We start from the raw sequence: 9,762 nt of genomic DNA, 5'->3' as shown, positions 1-9,762 counted from the left end.
AGAGAGATAAAGCCGGGCCTCCTATGACTACAATCTTGGGCCTCGCTGCTTTCCCAGATGGAAACACTGCACACAGAAGAAAAGGGAGGGAGGGACTGAAAATGTTAGGCATCAAATTTGGAGCAACCCAAAATAGCCTGTGTGTTCTATAGTATTAGGTGTGTGTGTGTACGAGTGTGTGGGCATGCATATGCAGAGGTGGAAGAAGTACTGAGTGAGTAAAATTAGAAATACCACTATATGAAAATATTCCATTACAGCAAAGCTTAACCGAAAAAAACTTTTCCTCGATAAGAAAAGGTGAAACTTCTACATACTGTTGATTGGGCACGACAGTTACATTCAAGAAACACAATTATTTCTGACCAATCATATGGCTGTCCTGAAGGACAAAGATGACTCACTTCCCAAAATAAGTAAAGAAGACATTGACGAGTTGGCTAAAGGCACCACTACGATTTTCGACATTAATTGCTGAAAACCTGTGCCAGTGAGGACAGGAAGCACAAACTGAACCTATTGTCTGAAGCACGTCTGTCCAATAAATCCGTTCTCAAACTTTTTCACATTAAGGACTAAAATGACACAAATTTGACCTATGACCCCCATCTGATAAGATTTTTGCTTTTAGGTGTTTTATTACAGAAAAGTGTTTGAAACCCATGAACCAAAATATCCACACATTCTGTCATTGTGTTACTTATGGATGGAATTATAGTGAAAGTAAATGATTCCCCTTTTTGCTGGGGACCCCCAGGAACCTCATTAAGGACCCCTGAGGGTCCCCAGACCCCACTTTGAGAACCACTGCAATAAAACATGTATAAGTCAAGCAGGCACAGTCACATATTTCCAAAAGCAACAGAGCAAAAGTTAGGAACAGCTTAAACAGAGAGTAACATAATTTGCAAGCGTTAGCATACCTTGACAACTTGCTGACTACCACCAGTAGTTACCTAGCATTACTGAGAGGAAGCATATTATCAGCCAACTAATTTAGCTTTGTGGGCTCACAAGTTTTGTTAGAAATAGCCCCATTCAGGGCTGGAACACCTACTGTCAGGTCCTAGAAGCTACTGTAACAGAATGTAATGAGCTAATGTTAGCAGCTCTATCCTGCTCTTTATTGGATTTGAGGAAAATTACTGCAGCAACTTCAGCCAAACTCATTACATGAGACTGGAGCATTACTCATTACTCCTCACCATTAATGACTTTATCTTAATGACCTACCCTATTGTTTCAAACAGGAACAATAAATTATAATCCCTGTGTTGCTTGTCCCATGTTACTTTCCTGTTCCTCTTCATCTTGAGAAACCTGCATTCGTCTACCTCTGTCTAAAATTGAAGTGCCATTGTTTCAAAAACTGACAAGTTGTCTTTGTAAACTGCTTGTGCACTGTGCGATGATGGAAAGCTTGACGGGTGTAACAACATTAACTAAGGTGGGCAGGGATTGGTGAATGGTCAATTACATCCACCCACACCATGTTTCTGTAGGTGTTTTTTATTTATTTCAATAGATTTCCTGTTTTCAGGCTCTGAAGCTACCTCCAAGGAATTTTAAACTGAAAGAGCCACTTAACACCAACTGAGAATCACTTTCACTGTCCACCACTGGTGTAATATGTCGTCTGGCTGCAGTGGGAGGTGTATTAGTGTACCCCTGGGTGTGTCAGTACAGTGGATGTACAGTGACTCCATGTGTTGAGTTATTCTTTACAAGGGTCACTTTTTTTTTTGCTACATTAACCACTCCTATACTCTGTTACAAGGAAAAGTAAAAGTACTCATTATGCATAATACCCTCTTTATGACTGTTACAGTACTTTTTTATTACATTATTTGATTATTATAGGCAATGCATTAATTGACAAGGAGCATTTTCCTGTTGAAGTTGGTCTATGTGGACCCCTGTAGACAAGTCAAGTCAATTTTATTTATATAGCACCAAATCATAACAGAAGTTATCTCAGGGCACTTTTCATATACAGAGCTGGTCTAGGCCATACTCTTCACAATATTATTTACAGAGATCCAACTACATTCCCCCATGAGCAAGCACTTGGCGACAGTGGAAAGGAAAAACTTCCTTTTAATGGGAAAAAACTTGAGCAGAATCGGCCTCTGGGTGGGCGGCCGTCTGCCTGGACTGGTTGGGGAGAGAGAGAGAGAAAGACAGCGAGAGCAGGAGGAAAGAGAACATAGCGCACTTCAAATTCCAGATAGAGATGTATGATAATACTACAACTATTATTATTATCATTATTATTATTATTATTGTGAATAATAATAATAATAATGTAACAATAATGATCGAAGCAGTAGGTGTTGAGCAGGATCATGGATCACAGATCCAGACTCTAGAGCTCCAGAGGCAGAAATACCTTCAGAAAGCGACGGGAGAGAGAAGATGCTGAGTTAGTAACATGCATTAATGGGATATGAATCTGTACAGATGGAGAGGGACAGGAAGCGAGAGGAGCTCAGTGCATCATGGGAAGTCCCCTGGCAGTCTAGGCCTATACCGGCATAGCTAGGGAATTGTTCAAGGCAAGCCTGAGACAGCTCTAATGATAAGCTTTATCAAAGAGGAAAATTTTAAGCTTACTCTTAAAAGTGGAGAGGATGTCTCCCGGTCAAAAACTGGAAGAGGAGCCTGACAGCTGAAGGCTCTGCCTGCCATTCTACCTTTGGAGAATCTAGGAGCCATAAATAAGGCTGCATTCTAGGTAGGGGTAATTTGAGTTTAATAGCAGAAAATTGTCATCCAGGTTTTTGTGTCCTGGATGCTAGAAGTTTAGCTAACTGATTGGTTTCATCTGGCTTCAGTGATAAATATATTTGGGTATTATCTGCAGAACAATGGAAGTTTGCAGATCCTTTTGTGGAGAAGGCTTCATCGTTAACGTGTATAAACTGAAATTGATTTGATAAATAGGACTTAAAGCAGCTTAGTGCAGTTCTTTTAATGCCAATTGAATGTCCCAGTCCCTGTAACAGGATGTGATGGTCAATGGTAGCAAGTGCAGCAATAAGATCTAACAAGTCCTTTCTCTGATGCAGTTAGGAGGTCATCTTTAACTTTCACCAGTGCTGTCTCTGTGCTATGATGCACTTAGATATCGGTAGTTGTCTAAAACACCTGGATCAAGAGTAAGCTTTTCAAAAACATGTTTAATTCTAGCTAATTTAAAGGACTATGGTCCATAGCCTGTTGATAATGACAGATTGATAATATCAAGCAAAAAAGTACTAACCAAGTGTGAAACTTCCTTAAGCAGCCTAGTTGGGATTGGGTCTAATAGACAGGGTGATGGTCAGTTAGCTGAAGTTAGTTGGTGAATGTCAATGTGAGAAAAACATCTAAATATATATCAGGTTTTACAGCTGTTTGTACAGTACAGTATTTATATAACACATAGACCTGTTTTATAATCCAAAAGACATAAAAATCTCAATATGGGACCTTTAAAACCACCTGCTATAAATATTTTATCCGTTCTAAGAACTAAACTGGATAGAAATTCTGAGAATTCAGATAAATATTCAGAGTACGGGCTGAATCGGCTGAAATGTTTTCCAGGTTGGGTGTGAAAGGCTAAAACAAGGCTTTTGAATGAGTTATGAATTGGGTCAAAAATGGCTGCAGCTCCACCTCCTTGGCCGCTGCATCGAGGAATATGAGTATTAATATGACTGGAGGGAGTGGATTCATTCAAGCTAACATATTCATCATGACACAGTCAGGTTTCAGTAAGACCAAATACATCAATTTGATGATCAGATACTAGATTGTTTACGTCTAATTGTTTAAGTCTAAATTAAGAGTAAATTCTCAGATTTTCTTGTACTGTTGCAGTAGTGGTATTCATTTTTATTTGGTTTTTATGTACAACTCCCCTTCTTTTTAATTTTGATTTAATAATTAAAGTGGTCGGGGGCAGACACAGTCTCTATAGGGCTTTGGGTGGGTAACTGCTCTAATAGAAGAGCAGAGAAGCGTGTAGGACTCTGCCTCCTGGTCTCAGCTCTGGGTTGTCAAGGTTTTGTACTAATAAACTTGGTCACATTTTTAAATATGAGAGCTGCTCCATCCAACATTGGCTGTATGCTGTCTCTTCTAATCAGACCAAGTCTTCCTCAGAAAGTCGATCAATTCTCTACTAAGTCCATGTGATTTGTTGGATACCACCTCGACAGCCAACGGTTGAATGATGTCATGCGGCTGTACATCCCTGGTCTTTGGCAGGGGCCCAGAGAGAACCATGGAGTTCAACATTGTCTTTGTTGTTACTGTTGACATGAATAACAATTTTACAATATTTATGCTTATCCTTGAATAGGACTCTATGTCACCCACTCTGGCCCCAGTACATTTGACTGTGGCTGTCAGCGTTGCTAACTACATGTTTCTGAAGATAGAGCTGCCAGTAATCAGAGTTGGCTTCTGTCACTGAGTGAAGAGAACCTGTTTGAAACATGAGCTGGTTGATAGTGAACTATGGGATTCTTCTTAGAGCTGCGCTTCCTTTAGACAGTCATCCAGCCACCCTGGCTTCACGGCTGGGGGGGGGGGGGGGGTACACTGGGTCAGTTCCCACAGGCTACTGGGTACTGGCTAAGTTGATCAGGTTTCCATGGTGTGGAGTCGTGTTTCCAATTCAGAGCCTCACCTCCATCACGGCAAATAAACTACATTTACTACACATACTGTTACCACTAAAGGAGGCAGAGGGATTGGCGAGAAAGTCATTTATAGAAGAAGAGAGCAATACGTGCTTTTGAGCAGAAGTAGTCTAAATTTAAATGTACAGCAGGTAATTTACCTGCTGTAGTGAAGAAAGTGGCAGCGAAATTGCAGAAACACCGGCGACCGGAAATTAGACAATACAATATATGCACTTTGAGAAAAAAACTTTATGCACTTATCTGTTATGTATGGTTGGTCAAATGTTTAATTTAATTTGTGAAGTATTACTAGTTATTGGTTATTTGACTAAAGCTGTTAAATAAATGAAATGGAGTAAAAAGTACAATATTTGAAATTGGGTGAAGTAGGTAGAAGAAAATGGAAGTACTCCAGTAAAGTAGAAGTAGGTTACCTCAAAAATTAGTACAGTACTTCAGTAAATGTACTTGTGTGCTTTTCACCACAGCTCATGTTTGTGTGTGAGTGGGTGGGTGAGTGGGTGTTGGATTTCCAGAGGCTTTGCTCAGAGGGTGGGTGTTCCTCATCTAAGCTGGCGGCCCTCATCTCTGTCGATCTCACACTGTTTAGGAGAGGTTTATGTCGAACTCCAGCTTAGATATAACACCAACACCAACACACTTCACACACACACACACACACACACACACACACACCTACACCTAGAGTTCCCACCACGACTCTGCAAAGACAGCAGAGGAAGCAGACAGTGGAAGGAGGGCAGGGCACCGATGCATGGACAAGGCTAGGCGCAGATGTCATGATAGAAATGAAGTGAGATTCCAGACATAAAGCTTTGAAAGAAAAAGCAGCAAAAGGAACAGCGGGGTCGGAGTCAAACCCCCACGGAGGAGCCCCGACTCTCTGCTCTCCCCTATTGACTCCCCCCCCACCTCTCCATCCCTGCCTCTCGCCCTCCTCTTGCTCTGTTCTTTCCTTTCCTCTCCTCTATTTGACATGCAGAGTCTCTGTCCTAACCTCACCCAGCTTAACCCCGTCTTCTTCTCTAGCCTCCTCCTCGCGCACGGTCCTCCTCCTCCTCCATCCATTCCTCGACCTGTCCCTCACCCTCTCCCGTTTTTTTTTTTCCTCCCCTCCCATACTGTCACCCTGGAAAGCATTCAGGATGGCTTATGCTACGCTGCCTTGCCGTCTTTGCTCACTAATGCAAGTATTCAGCGGATTAAAGGGAGAATGTGTTGACTGTGCCATAAACCATTTCCATGGCTCTTGATCACAAAGTGGAGCTGAGTGCTGACTACAGAGGAGGACAAAAAACAAAAAAACATGACAACCTCATTATGATTCAACCAGTATTGATGAAATACTTATACATTTAAATATACACACCCTAAGTTTACCCTGGTTCCCATCCTGGTTCAGGGACTGAGCCCAGTTCATTAGTTCAGCTTACATAAGTATGCTAACGAGGCACTGATTTTATTGGCCTCATTACACCGCAGGGAATTGGCCCGATAAAACAGGGGTTATGTAAGAGAGGAGAGAACCAGAGTTTAACATCTGCCCCTTCATGGCACTGAGCCCACCAGGCACCAATCACCAGCACCAAGCTGTCTTTACACTGATAGAGAGACAGAGAGCGCGACTTGGAGAGAGAGACAGATCCCTGGCCAAATTCAAATTTGGCAGGCGTGTATGTGGGAGGGTGTGTGTGTGTGTCTGCGTGTGTTTGTGCGATTTGTTTTTGTCTCTCCATTTTGTGCCTGCTTCTTTGCCAAAGCAGAAATTTCATGGCTGGGGACTATCAGAGGTGATTCTGAGTGCAAAGCTGATTTCTTTTTGTGTCTGATATAAGCGCCTTGGGACATATGAGTGTGTGTGTGTGTGTGTGTGTGTGTATGTGTGTTTCATGAGTTTTCGCACCCCGCAGATGTCTCCTAAAAAATTTCTGTCAGGCGTGTGTGTTCTCGTTCCAGCGTATCAATGAACATGAAAGAGTGCCCGCTGTGAAAGAGAGCTATCCATTTCTCTGCATGTGGGTCTAGGAGCTGTCTGCTCCGATCCCATGCCTCAACCACGCCAGTCGATTCAGCGGCTAGCTAAGAGCTGCTACTTTTGTGCTGCGACGGTGATTATCAGCGGATATTATCCCAGACCTTTTAAATAACTCGGGATAATGGAGAGATTGGTTTAAGTAATAGTAAATGAAGTTGACTCTGGTATTACAGCGAGCCGAGTTTCATCTGAAACTCACCCTGCAGCTGAGAAAGTAATTACGTGCTAAGATGAAGCCATGGCACGATTGTCTCTCCGTGTGATTTGCAGTAAAACTCTCCACACGTTTCCAGTCAAGCACAAAGCTAAGCTGCGCGGCCGTGTACGTGGACCTCTGTGGAGTTCACTCAACAACAATAACACTACAGGACTCCAGGAGAAATCTCTTGCTGAAGCACTGACGTGGACATGATTTAAATAAGGTTCCACATCTGTCCCACAATCTGAACGTCTGCTCCATTTTGTTGTTTTCGAATCAACTTAAAGCAGCTGTAATTGATTATACGGTAGACCATTAGCATAAGAGCTCCTCAGCAAGCTGAAAAACAAAACCTCTGACACTATGAAATTGTTCTACTTTGTAAATATACTTATCCAGCAGGCCTAGTGCAACATTAAATGGTAAATAGAATGCGCTTTTCTACTTTTGTTGACCACTGAAAGTGACTCACACATGCATACAGCGCTTTGTACTTGGCGACCACATTCACACACCGATGATAGATTAGAAGCAATTTGTGGTTCAATATCTTGCCCAAGGGCACTTCGACATGCTTTCGAGTGGAGGAGTGGAGGAACAGAGGATCAAAATGAATCACCGACTGTCTGATTATAGGACGAGCTGCTCTGTTCATTTAGAGACATAACGTCCATAAACAAGAGTTCAAAGAGAAGGAAACTTCACCAGTCCAGCACTTCTTCTGTAGGATCATGAAGAGTTTGTGACATTCATTAGCCTTGATAACTGTCGTGTTACAGGGGTCCATTTCATTTTGAAGACATCAATCCTTAGATGGAGTCTGGCTGTCAAATAAATACTTTTTAACCTTTCCCCCCTTGCTGTACAGTTGGTGGCATCTTTTTCTGCCGATCAATAGCAACACCCCAAGTAAGTATATTTCAGAATCTATATCCTCAGGAGTCTCCCCTACTATAAAGGATCTTGTCTCTGGATGTAGGTCTACGCCCAAAATTTTCTTGATCTCCACCTGAATGTCTCTCTAATATTGACACAATTTGGGACAATCCCAGAAAATATGGGTGTGATCTCCCACATTCTCTGCAACACTATTCTGACACAAGAAGAGTCTTAAATACTCTAATATTATTCCATTTAAAGTCCTTCCAGGTAGGACCACAAATAATTCAGCTGTCAGCTAGGCTAACTGTTTCCCCCTGCTTCCAGTGTTTATGCTAAGCTAATCACCTCCTGGCTCTAGCTCTGTAAATAAGGCACAGACATGAGAGTAGTATTTATCTCTTCATCTAACTTTCAGGAATAAAAGCACATTCCTCAATATGCTGAACTGCATTACTCTTTTCTCTTTTGTCTTTATTCTGGCCACATGGAGGCGGGGCTTGATGTTCCTGTGCCAGTGGTTACTCCTACTTCCCAGGTCTCCAAAACCCCTTTCTGTGGTACTTCCCACCTGTGCAGTGACACGTGCTATGAGTCGTGGTTGTCTTGACAACCCAGATTAGAAAACAGAGTCTGTATTTCCTGCACCTGGCCTGGGAATTAAGTTTTGTATATCTATTATAATAAACTCTATGGACTTGGTTGTTCTAAGGGGTTTCTTCTGTGGTAGATTTGGGTCACTGGTGGAGTGTTGTGCACCCCTCAGGGCCTCTTAAGGGTGTGGCCTAACAAGTGTTATGAATATTTAATAAAATAATAATAACAACAATTTAAATAATAAGCCTTATTTGCATAGCACCTTTCAAAACACCCTTAGTCCTCAGCCGAGATTGTGGAATAGCTAGTGGAGCTTTGACGGAGGACCTCAGGGTGCGACTGGGCACGTATAGTGTCAGTGAGTCTGAGCTGTACTCCGGTACAAGTCCAGAGTGAGCCTGAAAAGTCATCAATAAAATCTTAAAATCAATTCTAAAATTTACCAGAGGCCAATGAAGAGACACTAAAATATGAGTAATGTGCTCTCTTCTTTTAGTTTTCGTTGGACATCTGGCTGCTGCATTTTGGACAAGCTGTAACTTATGTAGACTCTGTTGGCTCAGACATGTGTAAAGAGAGTTGCAGTGGTCCAGATGAGAGGAGATAAAAGCATGTATGTCAAATGATTATTAAACTGCAGCAAACACTGGTGTAATAGAGACTAACGTCAGTCTACACGTATGTGAGCAGAGCAGTACTTTCTGCTGTTTGTGTCTGTTCCACTTTTTCTGTTTGCTGCTCTCCACAGACTCCAGAGTCTCAAACCCCCTCCTGTTCTCTCCACAGTAAATGTGGTAAAAGCTGCCTGTCAAATGCATTATATGTTGTACTGAGAGTAAGAATGAATGTATAGATAATGGAAAGACTGGTACTGGTATTCATTCTGAGTGGTGCAAAGGACAGTTGGGCCAGATTCACTGCAGCTATTCAAGACTGGATTAAAAAAAAAAAAAAAAGGTTTTATGGACATTTCCACAGAAAAAAACGGTGTTCCACAGAAATCAACACATACAGTTGGTGCATGATGTAACCAATAATCCAATAACATGCTAATTACGAATGCACGAACACTACACTACTTTAATTTGCACAGGTAAAGAGAGATGAAAATTCATTTCATACTGGAATTGGTCAGAGTTTGTAGGATGTAGTAGGATGGAGTGATGTCTTGAAGTGAGAGTGAAAGCTGCTCCATGCTCCACATACCACCACGCTCACATACCATGTCAACTATCAAAACAACTATAATACAGCAAAACTAATGGGAACATGTGATGTGAGTTTAGAAATGATATACTGTAACTGTGGCGAAGAAGGCTGTTAGTAAAAGTGATAGTAAGGTTTGGGCCTAGATGCAG

At 41.8% G+C, this 9,762-nt stretch overlaps 1 pseudogene; it reads right to left on the bottom strand.

Annotated features, from left to right (window-relative positions):
• Positions 1-4,043: 4,043 nt before the first annotated feature.
• LOC147818044 (uncharacterized) lies at positions 4,044-5,762 on the bottom strand (annotated as a pseudogene).
• Between the last annotated feature and the right edge of the window lie 4,000 nt (positions 5,763-9,762).

Source organism: Seriola lalandi, unplaced genomic scaffold (genome assembly GCF_002814215.2).
Source record: "Seriola lalandi dorsalis isolate HSWRI2012SDOR001 ecotype SW California unplaced genomic scaffold, Sedor1 jcf7180002054748, whole genome shotgun sequence".
Classification (NCBI taxonomy): domain Eukaryota; kingdom Metazoa; phylum Chordata; class Actinopteri; order Carangiformes; family Carangidae; genus Seriola; species Seriola lalandi.
Note: the sequence above shows the minus strand (reverse complement) of the source record. Positions and strands in the feature narration are given on the sequence as shown.